Source organism: Columba livia, chromosome 4 (assembly GCF_036013475.1).
Source record: "Columba livia isolate bColLiv1 breed racing homer chromosome 4, bColLiv1.pat.W.v2, whole genome shotgun sequence".
NCBI lineage: Eukaryota > Metazoa > Chordata > Aves > Columbiformes > Columbidae > Columba > Columba livia.
Window position 1 is genome coordinate 50,696,668 of NC_088605.1, and position 26,255 is coordinate 50,722,922.

Sequence of the window (26,255 nt, forward strand, 5' to 3'; positions counted from 1 at the left end):
CAGAGCTCCCAGATTGGTGACTCCAGCAGCCATCAGCTTGCTAAGCATATTCAGTTGCCCTCCTCTGCACTGAGCAAGATTACATTCCATAAAAGCTTCCCTCAACTTCTGTGAAAGCCCCTGTTCTATAAGGCTCTTATTCTGTCTGAATGAGAGTTGTCAATACCTGACCTCTAATCCTTTCTGTATCACAGTGTAAGAGTTTTAATTTTAATAGGTTCAGTTGTAGTGCATGCTGGCAAGATTATAAATGTCGTCCATGCTCTTCCCTGCAACCCCCTTTTATCCTTGTACAGTTGTCTTTTGAAGTAAATACCATCTTTCTGGACCATCTCTGCACAATCCTGAACACGATGGCTCTCACTTCTGTGCTAACGCAAGTATTAAACAATAGGAACAATGGCAATAATGCTCTCAGCATTGGTAGTTATTTAATGTTGACTGTAGTTATCCAAATTTCAAGACTGTAAGAAAACTTCCTGCATACATGGAAGTAATGCCAATCCCGCTTTGACAAAAAAAAAAAAAAAAAAAAATTAATTGTGATTGTATCACAGTATCACAGTATGTTTGGGATTGGAAGGGACCTCAAAAGATCATCTAGTTCAATCCCCCTGCTGGAGCAGGAACGCCTAGGTGAGGTTGCACAGGAACATGTCCAGGTGGGTTTTGAATGTCTCCAGAGCAGGAGACTCCACAACCTCCCTGGGCAGCCTGTTCCAGTGCTCTGTCACCCTCACTGAGAAGAAGTTTTTTCTCAAATTTAAGCGGAACCTCTTGTGTTCCAGCTTGATCCCATTGCCCCTTGTCCTATCATTGTTTGCCACCAAGAAGAGCCTGGCTCCATCCTCATGGCACTCACCCTTTATATATTTACAAACATTAATAAGGTCCCCCCTTAGTCTCCTCTTCTCCAAACTCAAGAGACCCAACTCCCTCAGCCTTTCTTCATAAGGGAGGTGCTCCACTCCCTTAATCATCTTTGTTGCCCTACGCTGGACCCTCTCCAGCAGTTCCCTGTCCTTCTGGAACTGAGGGGCCCAGAACTGGACACAATATTCCAGATGTGGTCTCACCAGGGTGGAGTAGAGGGGAAGGAGGACCTCTCTCGATCTACTAACCACCCCCCTTCTAATACACCCCAGGATGCCATTGGCCTTCCTGGCCACAAGGGCACAGTGCTGGCTCACGGTCATCCTGTTGTCCACCAGGACCCCCAGGTCCCTTTCCCCTACACTGCTCTCTAATATGTAATTTCCCAACCTATACTGGAACCTGGGGTTGTTCCTGCCCAGATGCAGGACTCGACACTTTCCCTTGTTAAATTTCATTAGGTTATTCCCCGCCCAACTCTCCAGCCTGTCCAGGTCCCACTGGATGGCAGCACAGCCTTCTGGCGTGTCAGCCACGCCTCCCAACTTAGTGTCATCAGCAAACTTGCTGATAGTACACTCTATTCCCTCGTCTAAATCGTTAATGAATATATTGAATAATAATGGCCCCAGTACTGACCCCTGAGGCACTCCACTAGATACTGGCCTCCAACTAGACTCCACACCATTGACTACCACTCTCTGGCTTCTCTCCTAAAGCCAGTGTGCAACCCACCTCACTACTCTATTGTCTAGACCACACCTCTTCAACTTACCTGTGAGGATGCTGTGGGAGACTGTGTCAAAGGCTTTACTAAAGTCAAGGTAGACCACATCCACCGCTCTGCCATCATCCATCCACCTTGTTACATTCTCATAAAAGGCTATGAGGTTGGTCAAGCATGACTTACCCTTGGTAAAGCCATGCTGACTGCCCCTAATAACCCTCTTATCCTTGATATGCCTTGAGATGGCACCAAGGATAAGCTGTTCCATTACTTTCCCAGGGACAGAGGTGAGGCTGACTGGTCTATAATTACCCGGGTCCTCCTTCATGCCCTTTTTGAAGACTGGAGTGACATTTGCTTTCCTCCAGTCCTCGGGCACCTCCCCCGTTTCCCAAGACTTGGCAAAGATGATGGAGAGAGGTCCAGCAATGACTTCAGCCAGCTCCCTCAGCACCTGCGGATGCATCCCATCTGGACCCATGGATTTATGGATGTCCAGACATCATGTGTCATGCATGAGTTTATCTTAGCTAGTTATTTTCAAGGACAAACCTGTAATTACCTTGATCTTTTATAAGCTCTTTTTACAATAACGATGACTGAATAAGTCAGTGCTAAGGTCGATTAGTCCTCAATTTGATTAGGTCAGACCACAGGCTGTAGTGGTTTCTCCTATATTCCCACATCCAACCATGCTGTGCAACCCAGCAGAGTGGGAAAGCAGTGTGCAAGAGCCTTGCTTTCCTGGTTATAGCCTGTTCATGGAATACCCGAAGCATCAAGATGCTTCCTTCACTCCACAGAAGACAAACTCTTGTGGGAAGTTTGTTACTGACCTTGCTTCTGGGCTGCAGGAATCTTTGTAATTGCTGTTAGGAACAAAAATATGCCATATACAAACACATACTAGTAGTGGTTCATGTTTTGGCATCCCTTAATTCATGTCTGTTGCATGTTTGCATTTTGGCTCAGAGGGATATTGGTGACTGATAGTTTTTTTCAGTATGGCCAAGCAATTCTCTGAAAATCGTGCAGACTCAAATCAAAAGCCCATTAAGCATGTGCCTGGAAAAGACACTACCCAACACATATAAATGATACCAGAATCAGGCCTTTGTTTAAGATAAGTTACTTTCAGAAAGTAAAGAAATGCTTGTTGTGAAATTGTACTTGTAACTTGAACTTTTCCTGCTTTCTTTGCATACAAACATCCCTTCTTCATTGGTGAGCCCTTTCACTTAGACTACACAACAATTGAGCATGCAAAGGAAGTTCAGTGTTTACAGGGAACTTGAACCTGTCCTCTCAATGATTTCTGAATTCTCAAAGCAGGGAAAAAGAATAAAATATTGTTGGGAAGACTGGGAGGATAGGAGAGTATAAATCTTTTTTTCTAAGCAGCTGTTAGCTGTCCTAAAGCAACCAGCCAAATATCATAGAATTGCTGAATGTTGGGGATTGGAAGGGACCTCAAAAGATCATCTAGTCCAATCCCCATGCCAGAGCAGGAACATCTAGATGAGGTTTCACAGGAACGTGTCCAGGCGGGTTTTGAATGTCTCCAGAGTAGGAGACTCCACAGCCTCCCTGGGCAGCCTGTTTCAGTGTTCTGTTACCCTTACTGAGAAGAAGTTTTTTCTCAAATTTAAGTGGAACCTCTTGTGTTCCAGTTTGATCCCATTACCCCTTGTCCTATCATTGGTTGTCACTGAGAAGAGCCTGGCTCCATCCTTGTGACACTCACCCTTTATATATTTGTAAACATTAATGAGGTCACCCCTCAGTCTCCTCCAAGCTAAAGAGACCCAGCTCCCTCAGCCTTTCCTCATAAGGGAGATGCTCCACTCCCTTAATCATCTTTGTTGCCGCTGTATGTGGACCTGATTTGTGAATACAGTAAATAGCTGGGTAAAGGAAGCTGAGAGCATGTACAGTTTTTATCTGGAAAACATAAATGTGATGTACCTTTTTGTTGTTTCCAACAACTGTCAGGAAACAGATCTCTTGTCTTTACTAACTGAACTTTGCCAAAAACATTTTAATATAAAAATAGCTAGGGGCAAGTCAGAAATGAGTAACTACATTTGTTTTCAAATAAGAAATTATGTGCTTTCTGAAAAAAAAAAAAGTTATAATCTTTTGTATGTGATTCTGATGTCTTCTATATCCCTATCATCATCCTTCCAATAGCTCTAGCCAAGTTTTCGTTTCTCTCAGGAGTAGTGTGCATTAATTTGTCTTCATATACTTTGTCACTTCTGAAGAAATGTTTTTTGGTCTCTTTTATGTAACTCCATTTTGCCTGGTCTTTTGTATTGGCTGTTTAAAGACCCTAGCACTGCTGAATTCTAGCAGCAATCAAGACCTTGAAACATGTGGTATCAATGTTCTTTAACTGTTAATACTTTTCAACAATCCATTTATTTTAGATTGTGCAGCAAACACATTTTTACATGCAAATTAATACAATCCATATGTGAGTTATATCCATGCAAATTCCTCATGGCTTCTTTTAGGTCTCATAAAAGTAAGCACTCAAAATTTCCAATATAAATAGGCCACTGATCTATGCCACCATACATCACAAAAGCTGGCCCATCCAAGAGCTCCACGTGCTTTCTGGTAGCGTGTCAGAGAGCAAAGGAGCTGACAGTAGGAATGGAGGTGGAAATACACCTCTGTGCACCTGGGCTCCCAGCTCAGCTCTCCAGGCTCACCTGCCACCATCAGACTCAAGACTCATGAAATTTGCCACCAGTGTCCAGAGCTCCCATGTCTTTATTGGCCCAGCTAATCCCTCCCATCATGCCCACTGGCAATGATGCAGCCTTAATTCTCATTTCCAACTTAATCTATTGGCAGGAAAGCTTTGACTATACTCCTGGTTACATCCTCCAAACACTTATTATACCTACAAATGATTTCTCAACAAACCAGTGCCTTTTTGCATTCTTACAGACAGCACAATAAGATGAAAATTAAGAGCAAAATGTGACAACAATCTTTTGTTTTCCTTTGTCAAACAGCTCAGCAGTACCAACATGAAACTATGCTGCTGGGATAGCTGTGTGAACGAGACGGGTTTGCTCTTGCAGCTCAGAGCTGAGCTGCCAGGGAAGGCACGTCTGATGTCTGAGAAAGATAAAACTAGATAACTGTAAGTGTGGAACTAGTGTGCTGGAAGTGTTTTCAGTTACCTGACACAGCTGTTAATAAGATTCTGCATGTTGTAAAATAGAGGCAACAGAGCACAGCTGCTCCACTCCTGAACGTCCAAGTAGTCTGTTCTGTGATGAATCACAGGTTGGAAACGACCTTTAAGATCACCAAGTCCAACTCTAAGTCCAACTAAGCTGAGGAAATACAGAATTTACCTAATGAATGAGCAATCACCACTCAAACACTGCTCCTGTCACCTTTGGCTTTTCAAAGTAAAGACCATTACCCTCACAGTCTCAGTGAGCGTCTCCTCTGCCATTGGTATTTCAGGACTAATTAACCTGATACGACAGTCAAAGGCTTTCATTGCCTTAGATCAAATTTCTCAGCTAGTGCATTAAACAAATGCTACAATGCTTTAATTCAAAACACACCCATTACAAAAGGAGGAACAGGTTAAAGTGCTATACATCAGGTATCAAAACTTCAACCCTGCTAACTAGACATACATCCCCAATCAAAAGCATGTTCAAAACACTTTTAAAATTCTGAGGAGTGTTTAGGTGAACAAATTAAAACCATTGAGGCCTGGCACCCTTGGTACAGAGCATCACCTCTTCCTCTCCCTCTGAGTAATGGATCTGTTTTCCTCTTTTCATAGTAGGCTAGAACAACTCCAGAAGAAAAATACTATTCACAGTATTGGTGGAGGTTCAGGTCAATAATTTTTCTAAGGTACAAAAAGCAAGCATGAGGTCCATCCATGCCTGTAGTGTGTCCTCTGTGTTATAGTTTTCAGTAATTACATGTGTGCTAAGTGATGCAGATGATTACCTTGCAAGTTCCTGTGCATACTAAGGGCCCCAACGAAGATATTTTAATTGATCCCAAAGTTTCACTTTTCTATTTTATGTGTTAGGGAATTTTTGTCATGCCCTTTGAGGGCATTAAACACACGTTTAATTAAACACAGGTCTGTGCTTAAACGTAAAGAGATTTAATGAGCAATACATTTGGCAAGGTCATACAATCATAGAATCGTTTTGGTTGGAAAAGACCTTTATGATCATCAAGCCCAACCATCAACCCAGCACTGCCAAGTCTACCTCTAACCCATCTCCCTAAGAACCTCATCTCCATGCCTTTTAAACATCTCCAGTACTCCACCACTGCCCTGGGCAGCCTGTCCTACCATCATAAGCAATTCTGCCTGGACTCTGCAAAGAATCATCATGAGCTGATTCCTTATGCACACCAGCACCAACACCCATCTTGGGAGCAGCTGCACTGGATGCCTTCACCTTGCATTGGGTTGATCCCCCAGCTCTGTTTTACCAGAAGTGGCACCTGAGTGCTCATAATTCTGTGGTGGTTACAAGACAACACGGTAACATTTCATCATTGACTAAAAATGTGTGGAATTAACTGACCTACTTTTTGTTGCTAACAAACAAGTTTTCAGTCAGGAACTGTGTGGTACCGTGCCCATCAGGCCTTTGAATCTTCCCTGTGAGTTGCAACATCTCACTGTGGTCACATACTTTAAAGCAGTCTTTCAGTTAGGCTTAACTGAAAATTCTTCCTTCTGGCTTTAAAAATGGATACAGCATTTGAAGCAGCTTCTTTTTTGTTGGTTTTTAATTCTATGTAATTGGTTGTCTAATCAAATTACTAGTTATGTTTAATTTAGCCAGCAGAACCCAGTGCCTGTATCTCTGGTGGTAAACACTGATTTTTAATGAATTGGTTGATTATCTGGCAGTTTATGTACTGGTTTCACTGAATATATCAATTATCATCACTGAATATATCAATTATCATCACTGAATATATCAATTATCATCTGCCAATCACATGACATTGGGTTAGTTCACTCAACAAATGCAAAGAAAAGGCTGTGACCAAAACTGCTGGTTCATAGTATTTCCCATGATAACAGAAGAACAATTACTTTGTAAAGCCAATCTGGAAGGTCTATAATTCCTTTTAATTATCTTCTCTTTAGCCATGAAAGCTGTGTCTTGGCTGGCATACCTCCACTCACAAGCTAGACTGTGATCACCTCTAATCATTTTATAGGACAGAAAAGCTTTTTGCAAACAGCTACATGTTGTGGTTTAACACCAGATAGGAAAAAAGGGAGAAATTCATAGGTTGAGATAAAAACAGTTTAATAAAACAACAAAAGAATAATTATATACTACTACTACATATAAAATAAAATATCCCAGTGGAACAGAACTCCCAAACGGAATTAACAGAACTAACAAACTAAAAAACCCAAATGGAACTAATGAGCCAGAAAAGCCAACTCCAGTTGTATACCAAGCAAGATGCTAATGGTAGCAAATATTTCACTGATCAATCTGGATGTCAATCTAAGCACTGTCCTGCCTGGGGCCCCTCCTACCAATTTGCACCTGTAGCTGGATGGCCAAAATGTCCTTAGTTTCCCTGACAACAGCCTTCCTACTACCTTTATTGATTCCCTGAGCTCTCAGAGACACTATCAATTCTGCTGCAGCCCAGTTTTATTTGAAAAGGAACTCTGATGATGGTTACAGTTCCTGAGCAAAGTGTCTTCTCTCTCCTCCTTGCTGTTCCAAGAGTCGAACCAAGGCCATTTATCCCATCTGTGCTTGTGTGCAGAGACACTTGGGAGGAGTTTACAGTCTTGTGACATCATTCTAGTGAGCTCTCAGCACTGCAGCTCTCTTTTTTATCTGAACCAGTAAAAGAAAAAGGAAACTTACTCTGGGGAAAAAACAGATTTTTCCTGATGGTGGATTTAGCTTTTGGCCTCTTGACTGCCAATTTCTTTGATATAGTCACCATTCCTGTAGCATCCTGTCCAGACACTGCCCATATGTCTGCCCTGTCTCATAATACATTTTTTACTTATATTAAAGGGATTGAGCCATCGGTTAACTCAGAAGAGACAATAAATGATTCCCACCATCATTAAAACATCCCAAGCTCCCCAGACCCCAGCACAAACAACAGTTGTGTTGTTCTTTACCTGCTAACCTATTGTTCCCACAGAAACTCTTGCAGCCCATGAATACACTCCTAGATTAGACATGGTATCCTAATTGAATTGGGGCTTGAATCACGATGATGTGGTTGTCACCTTTCCAGCAAAGATGAAGCTACTGAGGATAGGCCAGAAGAATAAATTATGCCACCCCATGTCTTGGGATGCAGCTGCACAGCTCACCCCAACAGGTCCAGACTGGCTGTACTGACCTCCTGTCCTGCCTTCATGGCTGACAGGCTTCCTATCACAACTGCATTAAGCACCAATCTGTAAACAAGTCTCTTCATACACAAGAAATGAGCTATCTCTTTCATCTTCCCACACTGGCCTGCAGCCAACAAGGTCAGTAGAAAAAAAAAATACAAACAATGGGGAATATGCCTCAGGTGCCTGAAGCACATGCCATCCTGCAGAATTTAATTATAGACACCGGCTATAAAACATAACACATTGCATGCATCTCCAGATCTGCTTCCAGATTTAATAACTTGAAATCATTCTGCCATGGCTCTCTGCAGTGAGAATTCCCTGATGATTTTCCCTGGGCCTTTTGGATAAAAGCTCTGAAATTGGCAAGAAATGTAAGACTGGTACCAAAGGCTCAATATTAGCAATGAGAAACAACATCTGTTGATAATCACCTGAGAGGATCTCTCTGCTCTTCCTACAGATTTTTCTCAACACTCTCCAGTTCCTTCTAGACTTTACTTGCAAAAGCTGTTGTTCTGCACAGGTAGGTGTACACCAGGGATGACCACTTTCAGTTGTTGCTGTGTCAGGGTGACCTCAATTAAGCTGTTCTGTGACTTCAGCAGATGTAGGATCTGACTTTTATTTTCCAGATATGAAAAAGCAAAAGGGCTGTTAACAGTACAAGGCTACAATGAAACCCAGACTCCTGATGCTGGATGCAGGAGAGTTCTGAAATTGTGGGTACTGTCACTGGCCGAATATTGGGTTAAGCTTTCAAACTACTTATAACTGCACCTGAGCTTCTTATTTGAAGGTAGACAGGAGGCTTCTGTAAAATAATCATTAGTACTTGTAGAATGGGCAAATATAAATGGTGACCTTGATTCCCTGCCCAACTCTGCAAGGTTCACTAAGCAGATATTGGTAATTAGTTCTGATTTTTGCTGGAGTTGAAACACATTAATTATTTAATGAGTTTTGAAGTGCCTAAATGTGTTTTTTTTCCTCAATGAAAAATTCATGCTATGGGGCAATCGGGTTTTTCTTCTGTCCAGTCAATAATAAGGTTTTTAGGCATAAAAAAATGATGTTAATCCATGGAGGAGCACTGAGGATCAGTAGTGTGCATGACAGGAGGTGTCTCATTTTCTCTTATGTGAAATGTGCAAAAACGTATTTGGAAACTGCTGAAATGAAGAAGTTGATGCTGAAATCCAAGGAATGTGCTAAGAAACTTGAAAGAGATTTTGCAAAAAGTGTTTTTAAAGCTTTCCATTCTGTGTTAAGATCTGTTGGATATGTAGAGCCATGAAGAAATTAGCTTAAATGTGCTAGGAGCTAACAGTGGTAAAGAATTCAGTGAGGCTCAGCTACTTTCTGTCACTCAAAAAGAAAGCATTTAAGCAGTGAATGGCTAGAATCCTAAACCTATATTCAGCCAAATTGAAGTTTAGCAAGTAATCTGAAGTTTCTTCCCCAAAATGATATGCATTTTGATAGTCCCTGTCTTTACAGACAACATAAAGAATGTACATTTTAAGTCTAATTTTGACATATACACACACAGAGTTTTTGTTAAGTAGCCCTGATTCATTACGGTACTTTCAGTTCAACTTTCTGTCCATACCGGAAACAGTGAACCGGTTCTCAGTTTGGTTAACTTGGAATATTACCAGCAAAACCTGTATAGTAAAAAAGAAAATAAAAGTAGATGCCTCATTTGTTTAAAGTTAAAATTGTTTATCCTGCAATTTTTTTCTGTGTTAAGTAGATAACACAGCTGCCTTGGCTAACCAGCCAAGTTGTTTTGAGACCCTTGTGGAAAGGTCTCCAATTTAAAAAGATTATGTATACATATAAAAATCAGTGTTAAATGTAACAGATGAAGAAGGGTTCCAGCATCACAAAGGGCAGGGAGAGAGGGATCTGGGGAAATCCTGTATGGAGAACTGCCGTGCTGCCATGTGGAAGAGCAAGAGGAGGAGAGAGGCATCTTGTCTCCATCACTGTGTGTGGAGGGGTTTTGATAGATAAAGATTTATTGCTGAATTAGTCAGTCTCAAAGGAATCTCAAGGCCTCTTAGAGAAGCTGAGAACAGAATCTGCTGTGAGAGAGAGGGGCGTTCCTCAATCACCGGGGTCCTGGCGTGGCGTGAATCATCGGACGTATCATCAGTGAGACTCCAGCGCATGGACAGCCCACGATACTCATTTAGCGAATCCATGCTTGGAGTGTGGACGCGTGATTAGAATATAGTTACGTATATAAGGAGACTTGTTTCTGTAATAAATGGCTTTAGTGTGATTCACATTGAATCGACTTGTTTTGCTGAGTCCTTATTTCGTTCCTAGAAATGGTGACCCCGACGTGATACTCTGAACAGTGTACCACTGAGGTCGGGGAAAAGCCTGGAGCGGCCCAGCCGGAGGCGGATCAGCTGGACTGAAGACCGGGCGGAGGCGTACGGACGTTCTGCATTTTTTTGAAGAAGTCACCGTAAAGGGTGAGCAGCTGGGAGCGGGAGGAGGGAAGAGTGAAGTTATGGGGCAAAATATATCCTCGAGGAAGAAGCTATAGTTAAACTCCTCCTGCCTATTCTCGCTATGAGAGTGCTTAAATAGGAAGAAAGTAACATATGTAGACTATTAATTCGGTATAGAATTAATGGCTACCCGAGAGAAAACGAGAAGGCTTTTAAACGTTAACTTTGGGACGATAAAGGGCAGAAATTATGGAATAAGGTCAGCAATGGAGATGATAAAGAAACTAAATCACTAGCGACTACTTGGAAGCTTATATTGTCCACTCAAGGCCTCTTAGAGAAGCTGAGAACAGAATCTGCTGTGAGAGAGAGGGGCGTTCCTCAATCACCGGGGTCCTGGCGTGGCGTGAATCATCGGACGTATCATCAGTGAGACTCCAGCGCATGGACAGCCCACGATACTCATTTAGTGAATCCATGCTTGGAGCGTGGACGCGTGATTAGAATATAGTTACGTATATAAGGAGACTTGTTTCTGTAATAAATGGCTTTAGCGTGATTCACATTGAATCGACTTGTTTTGCTGAGTCCTTATTTCATTCCTACAACTGTGGATGCACAAACTACAGGAAATGGAGTACATAATATTGTACACCTTCTCCCTTTGTGCTCTTAAATTACCATTTTGGATCCAGCCAGTGAGATGTAGAAATCAGGTGCAGTACAAATGATACACCATGTGTCATTTTTTTCCACGAGATCTCACAGTTGTAATGCTGTCTCCATCTACTCTACACTTAGAGTTTAGAAACAGAACATGAGCATATGCACTTTACTCAAGAAAACTGGAACTGTGAAAATTTCCAATTTTGCAAAGCATATAGTCTAAAAATTTAATTATGTCAGGAGAGAATAGGCAGTAACCGCAAAGTGGATGTAGCTAGGTCTTTCCTAGTCAAATAAAAATCCCTATGAGAACTGAAATACCATCAGAGAATGTTGCATTCCTAATTATCATATAAGCTTACTTTAAAAGTCAACAGTATTGTAACTTTGCTTTCAGTAGAGTAGTAATTATGTTCTGTCAAAATAATGCAATGCTTTGTAGTAAACTCATTCTGGGCATTGATAAGTTTGCTTACTGTAAAATAAGATGTAGTTCCAAGAATGTTATTTTCACTGCATTTTACTGAACTGCAGAAAGAGCCCATGAAGAATTATTACAACTTTCCTACTCATCTGACCAATGCCCAAAGCAGGGACAGAAAAGAAGTTCTTATGAAGGAGGAAGCATCAACTTTAAAATAAACCAGTATAACATTGACCTTCATACTTTATTCCACTTTGAAAGGATTGCTTTCTAGATGTAATTATCTCTGACTTGAATGTCATTGAAATATGTTAATTATTTAAGGAGTTTTGAAGAGGTCAACTGCCTTTTCTTAAAAAAACAAAACAAAACAAAACAAAACAAAAAACCCCAAAGCCTGCATTGCGTGGTAAATGGCAGCCTTTTTCCAGAAAAGAAAAAAAAACAAACCACCACAAAAACTATGTTATCTTACCAAAAAAAAAAAAGTTCTGATTTTTTGAGTTTTTTTGTCCATCATGAGGAAGACAGCAACCTACATGCAAAGTCATTCAGGGGCAAGTCATTACTTTCTCTGAACCAGAAAAATGAAAGCAGAGTACTCTCATGAAAAGTTGTCATCTGCTTGACAGGATAAGAAGCAAACTGCCATTTTGAATAACCAGCCTCTCCTGCCTTCACACACACACAAACAGCTACTGTAATAGAACAGAGCAGAAAAATTGAACCATCTTTAAAAGATGCAGATAGTTATGCAATGCAGCATAAAGAGACAAAGGAGGAAAATACCGAGGAAATAACAGCTGGGGGGATGCTAACACATTTAAATGTCAGGAACTGAACTGAAAGGAGCCTAGAATTTAAGAGTAAAGGCTCAAAAATCTGAAACATTAAGATCTAAAAAAAACCACCCCCACTGCTTAGACTTCACTGGATTTCACAGTTTACTAAAAATAGTTATCTTGAAAGGTAGTGGTTCCTCAAATGGAGAACAACCATTACAAGGTACTTAGTAAGAACCAGGCACGAGCTAATTTTGATGCATTTTGATGGGTGTGCAGAAGAAATCACTATGGGAACTAGAAATTATTTTTCTTGAAAGGCTAAGAATATTTATCTTAAGTGGAAGAAACACCTGCGATAAAGTAAAACTTGTGTTCCCAAGTCTATCCCTTAGAAGAATAGCATGTGTATGTGGGAAAAATGAGTTCACACTCAAAAAGGAAAAAAAAAATAGTGTCTTTCGCTGGAAAATAATTCTGAAGAGTTAACAGTCCGTTTTTTGTCCATAGTTCTGAAACTGATTGGCCGAGGAAGCCAAGTCCTCATTTCAGCATGTGCAGGGTCATTATGCCAGGCCACTGGTAACTGGTAACTCCTAGGAGAAGAGGTACATTGAGCTTCAGATGGTAGAACCGCTGACAAGTTTTGCTACAGCTCTTCTGCTCCTAACCCAGGCTAGCCTTGGTTCTGCGTAGTCGCTACTCAGCTACTTTTTGGAGAGGCAGCTGGAACAGAGGTGCACCATTGCTCCCCATTCTATGCGTTTAAGAGCCCTTATTCCTTCAGATGGTTGCTGTGACTCTCACAGGACAGAGGGAGGAAAATCTTTCCAATAAGAATGATCTTCAGACAGCCTTATTCCTGAATGAGCTCCAGTCATGGCAGCCTTTCCCTGTGCTCCTCTGGCATTTCCATCAAATTAATCCCAGTTAAAGGCGAGAACATGACTACACCTGATGCTTCCCTGACTCCTTTGCAATGACACCTACTGCTAAAGACCCAAGAGCTTCCTGGTTGCTAGAGAAAAAAAGACAGTGTCCTTCTTATTAATATCTCACCAGAAAACACTGGCTGGAAAGGACCTCCTGATTCACTTTTGCTGACTCTAACTGCAATATTTAAAGACTTTTGTTATCCCACAGACAGACTGCACTTTTAACAAATGCTTTTGACAAGTTCTCCTCCCAGAACTGCTTCTTCTGAAGGTTGATGAAATAGTTCAGGAATTGTGTGGTCTAAGCTGCATGACTGTCTGACAGCAGGACTGCCTGTCCACTAGGACACGCATCAGTTTAGGCAGACAAACTCCCCAGCTGCCCCTGCTAAAGACAAAAGGGTAGCCAATTTAATTAACCACAGCCTCAAGGAGCATAATTCATTATCAATTTCACTAATATCAATGTCCTGAATAAAAGAGAGCTTGGAACACAAATGTCTAATCAGGAAAGTAGCCCTATAAATATGATTGTTTTCCTTGCTTTTTAAGTGACGACAACAAACAAAACACTAAACTAATTTGAGTACTATAGTGAACTAATCTGCCCAAAGAAGTCAATATGTGCTTCCCTGAATTTTTGAAATTGCTTCTGGCTTCACATGTAAATATTCCCTTCTAACCTGATTTTGCCATGCAACAGCTGTGGCAGTGCCTAAGGACAGTCACACAAATGAAGCAAAGCAAGGACTTCAAGAGGTCAGACTGTCCCCTTGAACCTAGGACAGAATTAACTGTATCTGGATTCACTAACGTGTTGCTTAAAACACATTTTAGAAATTCCTGACACCAGATACTCCATCTCTTCTCTGCACACCAGCCACCAATACCAGGAGAAAGATTTTCCTAATATCTAACCTCATTTCTGTGCTGTAAATTAAGTCAATTACTACTTATCCTGCCTTTGAACAAGGGGAACTAACTGATCAGGGAGTCACATATTTACTCTGCAAGGAATTCCAGCCTCCAAATTCTGTTGTTACCCCAAACCAGTACAAGAAGCCAAAATATCATCTTTTTCCTCCAAGTTAAAATGTCTAATCTTGGATTAGAATGATCAAAATGTTTTTAAGAACATCAAATAATTTGTCCAATTTTCCTTTCATGTAATCACCTCCATGTAATCATTCAAAGAAAATCTTTCAGCTTTATCAAAATGGAAGAAAAAAGCTGTTTCCTCTGTCCTGCCAAAATTGCTAGTGAAAATTCTAACCTGCCTCTGGCTTGTTTGTTTTTTGAGTAAATCATAAATCACATTCTCTGTTGGAAGACTTTTATATGTCTTTGGTTGGTTACAGTCAATAGCTTGCTTGATGATTTGTTTCTTCGCAAGGACAGTGATTGTGACTAATTACTTCTGTTATAAGCTCTCCTGTTACTTGTGATGAAAACCAGTCTTAAAATATTATATGAAAATCATCACAGAATAGGATTTTATTAAATTTTACTGAAGTGCATTTACAAATATCACCAATCTCTGAAATCTTAGCTTCAGGATAGATCTAGGTGTATGGGTATGAAACTGCTGGAATTGGAACATGAGGTTTGCACCAGAGATCTGTAACATCCTTGAAGTCATTGATGTTACTTTCTTTGCTTGAGCTGCTTGAATTAACATCAGCAGGTTGTGGAGCAGGAGGAGGGGGAATAGATCTGCTCTTTTCCCTTTGAATGGTGAGCTGAACACTCTGTGCACCTTACGCACATGTCAATCATCACACATAGAGGAGCGCTGCCACTGAGAGATGGGGCACAGCCTTTCCCCGGGAACACGTGTAGACATCGGAAGAAATATCTGCAAATTAAACTTATGGCAAAGCCAAAATGCTTTCTAGTTCAAGCGCAGCCAACTGACAAAACCAGGTTGTAGAGTATGAAAAAAAACAACATCAAACCACCTATTTTTAGGCAGTGTTTTCCATGATGAAGCTGAGAGTTACATGGAGCATGAATTAATAGGTTCTGATCTTACAAACCCCAACCCTGGAGTGGACTCCCACTTTTCCCAATAAACCCACATGACTAAGTCAACCTTGTTGTGATCTAGAGGCAGACAGAAATAATGCCCTATGGCTCTGCTGCTTCTTGGTGAACCCACGTCTCCAACAACATCTGATCTGAAGCTGACTTGATGCCATGAGAGCCAACAGCAAACTGCCACCGAAATCACATCAGCATCACAAGAGAAGAACAGAGCAACGGATGTTTATCCCAAACCAGGATTTCAAACAGCTGAGGAATCACAGAATCACAGAATGTTAGGGATTGGAAGGGACGTCAAAAGGTCATCTAGTCCAATCTCCCTGCTGGAGCAGGAATGCCCAGATGAGGTTACACAGGAAGGCATCCAGGCAGGTTTTGAATGTTTCCAGAGAAGGAGACTCCACAACCTCCCTGGGCAGCCTGTTCCAGTGTTCTTTCACCCTCACTGTGAAGAATTTTCTTTTCATATTTAAGTGGAACCTCCTGTGTTAGAGTTTGTTTGAGACTTAAATGGCTGCTTCTGGTCAAATTTCACAGCTCACACAAAGCCCCCAAGCAAAATACAAACTCCAGCCTGACAGCTTCAGGTTTAGAAATACACTTCAGTGCTTATGGTCCCTGCTAAATCAAGCCCTCTCTACAAGTCATGAATTTCCACAAACTTCTAGTGAAACCTCCATCACTGCGGGTCCAGATGAGACATGGAATCACAGAATCACATTGGCTGGAAGAGACCCTCAAGACCATCAAGTCCAACCGTTGACCCAACCTTGGCACTAATCCTTGTCCCTAAGAACTTCACCTCCACATCTGTTCAACCCCTCCAGGGGTGGTGACTCCACCGTTGCCCTTGGCAGCCTGTTCTAATGCCCAACAACCCTTTCTGGGAATAAACTGTTCCCAAGATCCAACCTAAACCTCCTCTGGCACAACTGGAAGCCATTTCCTCTCACCCAGGGTGTGAAGGGCCCACTCAAGGAAATATCCAGCAGAAAATCCCTCACCAAGGAGCAGGCAAGGGCTCTCAGTTCTGGGAAGTCTCCTCAGAAGGTCCCTGGTCTCAGGGAAGAGCTCTGCTCACAGACCCAGCGCTCTGAAGAGGCCGCTCCGGAGGGGCTTCAGCGGGACCTCCACTTTGTGCCCGGTCAGGTCCGGCTGTGGTGAGCATGAGCTTGGCTCAGGGCCCTGTCTTTCACCTGGGTGTACTGCCCCTCCTAACCCTCATTTGAGCCAGTGAAGTCATTCCCAACTTGTTCAGAGAAGTCAGACAGGTAAATCTTGCACTTGCTTTGAAATGTTTGTCCCAAATTCACTCAGTGAAATTTCCAGAGAGTCTTGGCAAATGGTCATTATAGGTAACTCAGCGAAATTTTTTCTACTGTGGTGTGACGTCTGTGATTTCATCAAGAGTCAACAAAAAGATTAAGCAGTCAGACCTGAGAAGGTGATAATTACCTGTTATCCACTATATAGCATCCACTGTTTTACAAACTGAGGTGGCAGCTGGTTCATGACCTTATTGCTTCAGTCTGAATGAAGAAGCAGGTGAGAAAGGTCCTGATAGAAGTGCTGAACTCACCAATATATCTGCATAGCCCCATGTGCAAAACTCTTCATTTTGTCTGTCTCGTTGTCCCTAAGCCCTTGCATATAGAATGTCCTGAGTTGGAAGAGACCCATAAGGATCATCGAGTCCAACTTCTGTCCCTGCATATGACAACCCTATAGTTCACACTATAAGCCTGAGGATATGTATGTGTATTTCTGGGAGGATGTTTCTGAAAATTGTGGAGTTTGGAGGTTTGCTTTCTATTCAATGATTTCTATTTCCAGTTCATTTTACCAGGTGAGCTGACCTTGTCTACAGCACACCATATGTGTGCTTTATTTTTCACGTTTTGATGAAGCAGAAATCACCTAATAAATACCCAGTTTGAGCAGCACACAGCCTGGGAGATATGTTAGTCTGCTATTTGCAAAGTCTAATCCAGAGAGACAAAGTGAAACAGAACAGCAATTTGAGCTCTTGCTGCTGCTTTTATTTCATTTCAAGTACCTACTTAACAATGATACCCAAATTGCAACTGTCCTTCAAAACAGAGAAATGCTGGCTTGCCTAGTGAATAACAACAGGGGAACTTCAGGGAATTAAATAGATGGTTTCTATGGGAATTTGCAGTGTTCATCTGCCTCTTTATGCTTGTGAAAAAAATGCTAGCCAAGGGTACCCTTCACCTCAGCAAACTGCAGCTGTCTAGAGATAAAACAAATGATCTAAGCGGGGGGGGGCATCCTGGAAGAAGCATCTTGCAATAACTTGAACCAACCAATGACCCTCAAAGGCCTTGAATACAGAATCTGGAAGCATTCTGCAGTCCTTTGCTTAACAGTCAGACTGAGACCATTGTCATCTCAATAAATATCAGCCCCCACATAAGAACATTTTCTAAGTTTCTGGTCGTTATTTTGGCATCAAGAAACATGGTGATACATACAAACAGCACAAGTCAAAGACGCATATACATTTTTGGTGTTAATAACAAATACATGCATACTATATGTGCACATGGGGGATTTTTCTCCATGTGAAACAACATTGTTTAGGGCCCAAGCTGGGGCTATATGAAAGCAAGTACCAGGAATTAGCTTTAGTAATAAAGAGGTACTACCACACTCCTGGCTTTTTGCTAAATTCAGGGGGGAGGGCCTCTTTTTTCTAGCATAACTCCAAACCATACTACTTCATTAGATCATTAATTACAAATGCCACAATGCAAATAGTCCAAAGACTAAGAAGTTTTCCAACATGCAACTGCAGCACTTGGAGCTGCAGTCTGGAAGCATCTCTATTATTTAATTGCAAAGGGCTTCCTTTCTCTGAACACTGCCCAACATGGAACAGTGAAGTATATATTTGTGTTGGCACTAGGCAACAATTTTGGAAGCAAGCCTATGTGAGGCTTTTGCACTCCTCTGGGGCAGGTGCATCACTTTGCAGCAGGAGGGTGTCCCACGAGACCTGGTTACTGCTGATTTGGGCACGGAGAGCTGTTGGCTAATTTAATAACTGCTTTTGAGTCTGCCAGAACTGAAAAAGTGACCTACAAGATGGAGCTAGCTAGTGCCAAATTCACCCCCAGAATGTCAGGACCAAAAGAGGGCAAGATGAAGTACATCCGCTTGGTTTTAAAAGCCATGTGTTTTGCAAATGCTGTCCTAGCTCTGTATTTCTGCACTTGGAGCTCTCCTTCCACTAGGATTACAAATTACTTGAGGCTTTCTGAAACCTCATAAGGCCCCTACAACATGGAAAGGTGGCTAATCTGTCAACAGACAGCACCTCTTGTTTTTTGCAGCTGCTAAGCACTAAAAGCATGACATCAGCAAAGTAACCTGGCTGGCTTTTGACACTTGCCCCTTGTGCCATCACTGACAGTGCACTGGGATCGAGCTGGAGCTGTCAACGCAAGCAAGTAACGCCCTCTGCCCTGCCAAAGCTTGGCTCTTTACATTTGTTAACACCAAGTGCAGCTGTTGTGCAAGGCCCTTCTCCACTGGCTCTGGGTCCAACACTCTGACACACCGTGGGAGATGCTCCCCAGCCATTTCGGGACACCTGTTCTGCAAGTGGAGGTGAAGTTACCAGGGGAGACATAGAAGAGTCCAAATCAAGCCCACAGGAGCAGCTGCCTCACTTCACCTTTAGAGGCAATTCCCAGATTCAATAGCCACAGATAAGATGAAATGACCAACCTGTTCCCTCTTCTCTGGAGTATTCCAGAAGTGATAGAGTCTCCAGATGTGGTTTGGGAACCCCTGGGAGCTGTGGTCAGCCAGGGGCTCAGCCCAGGACACAAGAGGGGCAGGAGACATCCACAACCACTTTTCCCAAGGCACTGTGTCATTAGCTAGAGCATCATGGGACTGACCTTGGAACTTGTGAGGGGATTCTGCCAGCTGGTTGAGCAAAGCAACAGTAAATAACTCCAAACAGATATTTTGAGATATTCTGTTAAAAAGTGTTGAAAGTGCATCACTATTTCCAAATAGTACTGTTTGGGAGACAGAAGAAGGTAGCGAAAGAGCACAAATCATGGCATTTCAATTTTTCTGCTTGATTGGAGTGTATAATAGATTCAAAAGAGACTTTTCTTTTTAATGGGTGGAAGTTCCCTTTCTTCCTCAGCTCCACTATCAAACAAGCAATATCAGAAAACACAAAAAAGATTGCTCAAAGATATGATTCTTAAATGTACTTACACCATGGTCATTTTCTCTGTCACAGAGTCAATCTGATGTGCCCCGTTGATTTTCTGTTAATCTGCTTGAGAAAGAAAATTTGCACTGTCCTTTTCTATTAAAAGGTAAAAAGAACATGCAGAACTAAGGTCTGCGTCTGGGTTTCTTCTCAAAGACAAGTTGTGCCTCGTGCTCCAAGGGAATATGTTTTGTATATAGAAGAGAGAAAGATGGGTTTTGACACCCAGATCCACTGCTGATGTTTTTCTTTGGTGGTTGTTTTGAGAAAACTTCCAAACACAGACTGTCAGATCCCAACATGCAGACACTTGCGAGGCACCACACCCTCTGCTAGTAGCTGACAGATGCACTGATTTCCCATCCTGAAGAGAAGATGGCCAGAGTCAGACTGAAGAGCTTCTGTGGGATTTAATTCTTGCCTTCCAGAAGTCACGTCCTGGACAGCAGACCTGTATCCTCCTGGAGATCAAGGGCCAAGATGGGAACAAGATGATCTGTACAAAGCTGGCTCCAAGCAAGGTTTTACTCCTGTCTTTCCATTTATGTTGAACCAATGTGCTACGTATGACAAGTTGTATTAGAGGAGTGTTGTAAGCCATGTAACTTATGTAAATAAAATCCATTATGCTGCTTAGAATTTTATTCTTTTATGGTTGAGAAATGCAGTCTCTCACTTTCTCATGGAAAGACAGGTTGGTTATGTTTATGTCCTGAATTCGGCTGCTATACCACTTTGAAAGACCAAAAAAGCTCCCTCTTGTAAATTCTATCAGGTATTTGCAATATTGGTTCTTCCTCAAAAAGAATTATTTAAAAACAACAACAAAAAAGTTCTTTGTTTAAATTTTAATTGTTTCCACATCACCATTTCAACTGCAGTTGCTCTGAATGATAAAAGGTATGCAGAAAAATCCAATCCATGAATGCATTATACATTCGTTCCCAACAGGGGATCTGTTCTTTCATCATGTTAATGCTAGGCTGAATTATTCAATTAATTCCAACAATTCTCTGAGGTTCATTCCCCAACTCCTCTTTTGTAATACCAAGAGTTAAACCATCAATTGATTGGATGTCTTTCTTTGGCAGTTAGTTAAGTAGTGTGTACACTGTTTAATTGTATTTGTTAAGCATTTCCAAGTCAGGAGAAGTAGCCATGTGCTGCAGTTAGACAGCAGCAGGTTTAAGTTTCTTTGTGTTCAAGCCAACAGATGAGAGAGAGAAGCAAACATGGGGGGTGAAGTGGGCACACAGAGGGAGATGTGGCCACTCACGTGTCTTTCCTGAGCTGGGCTGTCATTAACATGCATCAGACACTGGCAATCAAGAGGTGGTCATTTGGAAATATCACACAAGGTCTTATTTTCAGCCTTTGCATTAATGATAACACAAGCCAAGAAGCAAAATTCAAAACTGCCTTATCACCAGCTGACAATGTAGTAGAGCTCCAAAACGTTTGGTCTTTGCTTGCAATTAAATGTAAAGGCCCTGCAGAGCTTTTGATAGAGCAGAGCCTGATCCCCAGACACATCTGGGAGAAAGCAAAGGCAGCACAAACTCCTGCCAGAGCAGGGCCAGCACATAAGATGAATCATTGATGAAGAGGAAGAAGTTTCCCACTGACTTAGCCTCCCATCTGCCCTGGAGCTTGGTTTTCAAAGCTTCACAGCTTTGGCAACATGGACGGACATCAGTGGGAGCGACCAGGGCCGTATCGTTCTGAAGTCAGACCCAACACACCGACTTGTCAGACATTTCTCAGCCAAGGTGCAGCGAGCAAAGTGCAGTGTTTCTCTGCAGGTCTCACCCACCAATTGCCAAACGTTGCCTGTGTGCTGAGCAGCATCTATCAAATACAAATAAGTACCACCTCTGTTGCATTTTCCAAAAGGCAGGATTCATGAAATTTGCTATTATTCCATGTTGTTTACCATCAATAAACTTTAACAGAGAGCATTAGTGTTCTGATCATCTAATACAGTTGCTTCAATAAACAGGCTACTGAAAAAAATCTTTAACGGGCTCTAGATCCATTAAGAAGGAGATAATGTTTCAAAATCACCATAATTCTTAAAACAGTTATTTGTTATTTGGCATTATAGTTGATTTAGTGACCTGTTTTTCTTCCATGCGTGAATTTCTGTTCTTACACTGCCTGTGCAATAATGTGGGGACAGACTCCAAAAGCTCTGACAGAGGACAAAAGACATACTGCCCTTTGATCACACTCCGACAGGAGATTGATAGTCCAGAGAGCAACATGTGCTGCATTAAACAACATGCTCTATAATTCGCTCAAGGCACAGGATGGCCTCCCCTGCAAACATCCCTTAACATTTTATGTCTTCTCTGCCATCTTGCCAGAATAAAAACAAATTGAGTGGGAAAACAATGCTGTTTCAGATCCCAGTGCATTGCAAGCACCAGCAAACTCTCTTTCCTAGCGTACCTCTGTATTCCCATCTGCAAGCAATACCCAGGAATTCATGGCTTTGTTCTCTCCAGGAAACTACAAGGGAAGCACAGATGGACAACACAGAGATGATGTGAGAGTGCTACAGTAGAACAATGCACTGCCTGCAGATTCTCTTACAAAATACTTACCAGAGCATTCATCTTGTGACCCTATATTAACTGCTAGTCATTAATTTTCTTAGTCTGAAAAGCTTTTATCAAATCAAGCAGTAGATAAAACATGAGAGTTAGGCAAACCACACCTTAAATATATGCCATAATCAAAGCAGGCAGCTCACAGACAACCAGCTCAGTGATAAAATGAGCCACAGCTAAAGTTTTTCTTCATGTCTATGAAAACAGTCACATTCATAGACAAATCTGTACTGATGCAGTCTTAAACAGCTGCTCAGTGTCACCTGTTGGATCGCCTGGGTTTAGGGTGCTTCAGAAGCAGCTCATTGGGACATGTCACCAGCCCCACAGCCTTGTGTATGGACAAAGCTGAAGGTCTGTGTCTCTTGTGCAGGGCTCAGCACAAAAGCAACCAACAGCTTTAGCTGTCACAGTGCCTCCTACACATCAAACTTCCCCTGCTTCTCAAGGAACACCAACTTTCCTTCTCCCTGTCTTACTATAGTTTTCTTTCTCTCTCTCTTTTTTTTTTTTAATCCCATTGTTCTTCATATTCCCTTGTGCCCACTAAGTAATTTGTAGTCCTCCTGCATGTTTACACTCTTTCAGATACGTGGAAATTAAAAGTTTCCTTCCCCTTAGCTGACACATACATAATATATTTAACTTCTTTAATCTTTCTTCAAGGAGGCAATCCATCACAGTTCTTAATACTTTTGGGTCATCTCTGAACTTCAGAACATTTGTCTGTATCTCTCAAGCACGTAGATATTCAAGAGTGAATGCTGTAATCTTTGTGGAGGAAAGTTAGATCATCCCACCTACAATTTAGACACCTGCCACTTACTGCAATTAATCTTCTCAGTTGTTAAGACTGGGATCACTGGGACAGCCCATCAAGAAATGACTTGCTGCTACTGAAAATGCAGTCCAGCAAACAAACTATCTATAATACAAACAAAAGACTGTTGGCTACTCAGATATTTTGGACAAAATAAAGACAGTGCTTTGAAGGTAAGAAACTTTCTATACGCCTGCACACACAGGAAACAGAAATAAAATGAGCAGAGTGCATATACTAGTGAGAATGCTCCTCTCTGAATCACTCTTGTTTCAGCATTTTCTTGCAATGCCCAAAGAGAAAATGGATTACTTAGCACAGAGCAGTTACTTGTTGGCTAAGACATACAATACCCAGGTAGGACCAACTGATCTTTGCTTATCCCCTTAGCTGGGACTCCCAGCTAAGCATTAATGCACTCACACCCCCCTGCCCAAGATGCCTGCTGAGCACTCACCAGCCAGGAGGTGATGGGTTGGCCTTCACTGATTCTTGGAGCAAGCTGGTCCTTGATCTTTCCAAGTGACTGTCTCCTCGCTCTCTCCATTATTTTTTTTCCTTAGTATTTCAGACCTTTTTGCAGCAGTATTTTTCTCTTGAGACCTTAGTTACTAATTATAAGGGCTTCAACAATTCCACTTCTCTCTGTGCTTCTCTTGGCGGTCTGCCTTCATGTAGAGCTCAACAGCGGTTTTCTCCATCCAGCTGAGGTGTGCTTTCAGAGACGTGTGGCAGGGACTAGGACAACTGCTCAGTAGATGGTAAGATAGAGGGGAGGTGAGGGGCAGAAATAAGGACTGTGAGGGAGGAGTCCCAGTTTCAGGAACAGCCCCATGGATGTTAACTCTTTCAAGCATTTCAAGTGTCCCCTTGCAGACCCACATATTGAGTTCACAAGCCTCTGTTGTCTCCCTTCAGTCCTCCCAGCCCCTTGGCAGATCTTTCACATCAGCTTTGTTAGAGTTAGTACTTAGGGCCATTGGACTGAAACCAGCACCCTGTGTATACAGATGTAGAAAATGACAGTCCATGCCCCAGAAACCTTATTGTTTGTTAAATCAAAACAAGACTTAACTGATGAGACTGCGTATGGCAGGAGGGTTAGAGAAATGACACAGAATCATTTTGGTTGGAAGAAAATGACAGAATCATTTTGGTTGGAAGAAATCCTCAAAATTGAGTCCATTAACCTAACACTGGCACTACATAAATCATCTGGTAGCAGCCCTCTGCTGTTCAGGAACATGAAACCTAATTCAATGCTCAACGTAGATTTTTGGAATAATCTGAAACCCAGTCCTTCTTCTGTCAGCACTCTGCAAGGTGAATTGGTGCAGAAATGGGCCCTCAGACCCATCAGTTAAATCAGTTTTCATCTCTTCAGCTGGTGAGTCAATAGGCTAGATGGGTGCAGGAGAAAGCCTCATTCTTCAGTCCATGAACCAGAGAGCATCCAGCCAGGCTTCTATACACCCAGAGGCAGACCCGGTCTCTAGGTGCCTTGTTCCTCCTCTGATTTCTCACTTCTCCCCTCCCTTGGTGTGCAGCTATCTACAGATCAGCATTTATGTGATTCAGCCTTTTATGAATGGTTGCTTATTTTCAGAGACCTTCTTAAAAATATTTTTATTTCCTGCATTGCTTTTTTACCTCTTCTGCAGTTTCTCATTCTTGCCTTATTTCCTGCGCTGTCCCAACACCACCTTCCTTCTCTGGGAGCCCACACTTTCTCTTACCCAGCATGAAGCTGAGCCTGAAGTTGTGCAACTTCAGGGTTGAGGAAGAAATGAGAAATGCTCAGGTTGGGCACTTTCAGGCCAGCAGGTATGTAGAGAGGAATCAGATTTACCTGGTCTGTGGCATGTCCTTTCTCCCATGCATGTTCCTTCTTCCCAAAGAGAATAATTTTTTGGTTGGAAGAGGCCCTCAAGATTGCCAAGTCCAACTGTTAACCTAACAGAGAGGGCTGGTAACAGGAATTTGTCAGCATCTTTGCTGTTACCTTGGAGAAAAAAACCCTGCAACTCTCTGAAGGGGAAAAAGTTTCAGTAAGGTTTCCTACAAGAGCAAAAATCATTCGGATGCACCCTGGACTGCAGTGCAGATCCTCCGCTGTTGCAGAGCCAGACACTACACTCCATGAGTGACATGGGTTAGTGCCAGTGTTGGATGGACTCGATGATCTTGAGGGTCTCTTACAAACTAAATGATTCTGTGATTCTGTTATATTTATCCACACCAACACCTGCATGATCAGCAAGATGCCCTTCCTATGCGTGCACACACATATACACATTGTAGATGGAAAAACAATGTGTTGATAGGATAAACAAGTTATTTGTGGTCTTACAGACAGTGTAGAAACCAAACGCAGATTTGTGTGTCATAGCTACATGACCTTTTTTTATGATTACTGCAAACATGTAGGGAACATGTTGTGGTTTACTGCCATCCTATGGATGTGCGTCTTTCTTTTTTTCTCTCCCAGTAACAGAATGCTGTTTTAAGTCAGGGCATCTTTAAGACAGACATAAAGCTCATTGCATGAGGCAACCTACGTGTGCCTTGTCCTCCCTCCCTGGCATTACCTATTCTATTAAAAAAGATTGGGCTGAAGCTCAGATCACATGCAGCCAGAATGAAAGCTGGCTTAAGTACCCAAACCAGAATGGTTTAAAAAATTCATGACTGGCTCTGTGTTCCTTCCTTTCCTATAATAGCAAGAGCTGCTTAGAATTCACTGCCTTGGCAGTATGGTGCCTCTTTTGCCTCATTTTGATTAAAAATGGATGTGGCTCAGGACATGTCCTACCTGCCAGTTAAACACCCTCTGTTTGAGCAGCATAGAGGGCAGCAGCTTCACATCCTTGCATTTCCCTCTCCTTCCACAACCCAGAAAGTCAACACATTCCCTTAGCTTATTTGCAGAACCATCTTCAAATTTGTTTCGGCACCAGCAGCTCAGAAGAGGAATTAGCTTAATACTTACTCTGCAAGGAATTCTGTAGAATTTTCCCTTAAAACCTTGTAAATTTGATACATTAAATGGTGTCACTTTATCAGTTGCCTTGAAAACAGATACTCATATGCAGTGAAGGCACCTGAAATTATGCATTTTAATAGTACAGACAAGCCAGTTTCTCTTGTGTATATTGAATTAAAAGCTTCATTCTAGCCCCTTTTCATTTTTTTTTAAATCCTGGTGACAACTTGCATTCCTTCTTGAAAATACAGCACATTAGCT

The 26,255-nt window shown here is 42.0% G+C and overlaps 1 long non-coding RNA gene across 1 annotated transcript; it reads left to right on the plus strand.

Moving 5' to 3' along the window:
* Positions 1–8,219: 8,219 nt before the first annotated feature.
* Positions 8,220–11,041, plus strand: LOC135579476 (uncharacterized). The gene is made up of 3 exons (XR_010472622.1): positions 8,220–8,377; positions 8,467–8,529; positions 10,341–11,041. It is a non-coding gene; the product is annotated as an uncharacterized LOC135579476 (long non-coding RNA).
* The last annotated feature ends 15,214 nt before the right edge of the window (positions 11,042–26,255 follow it).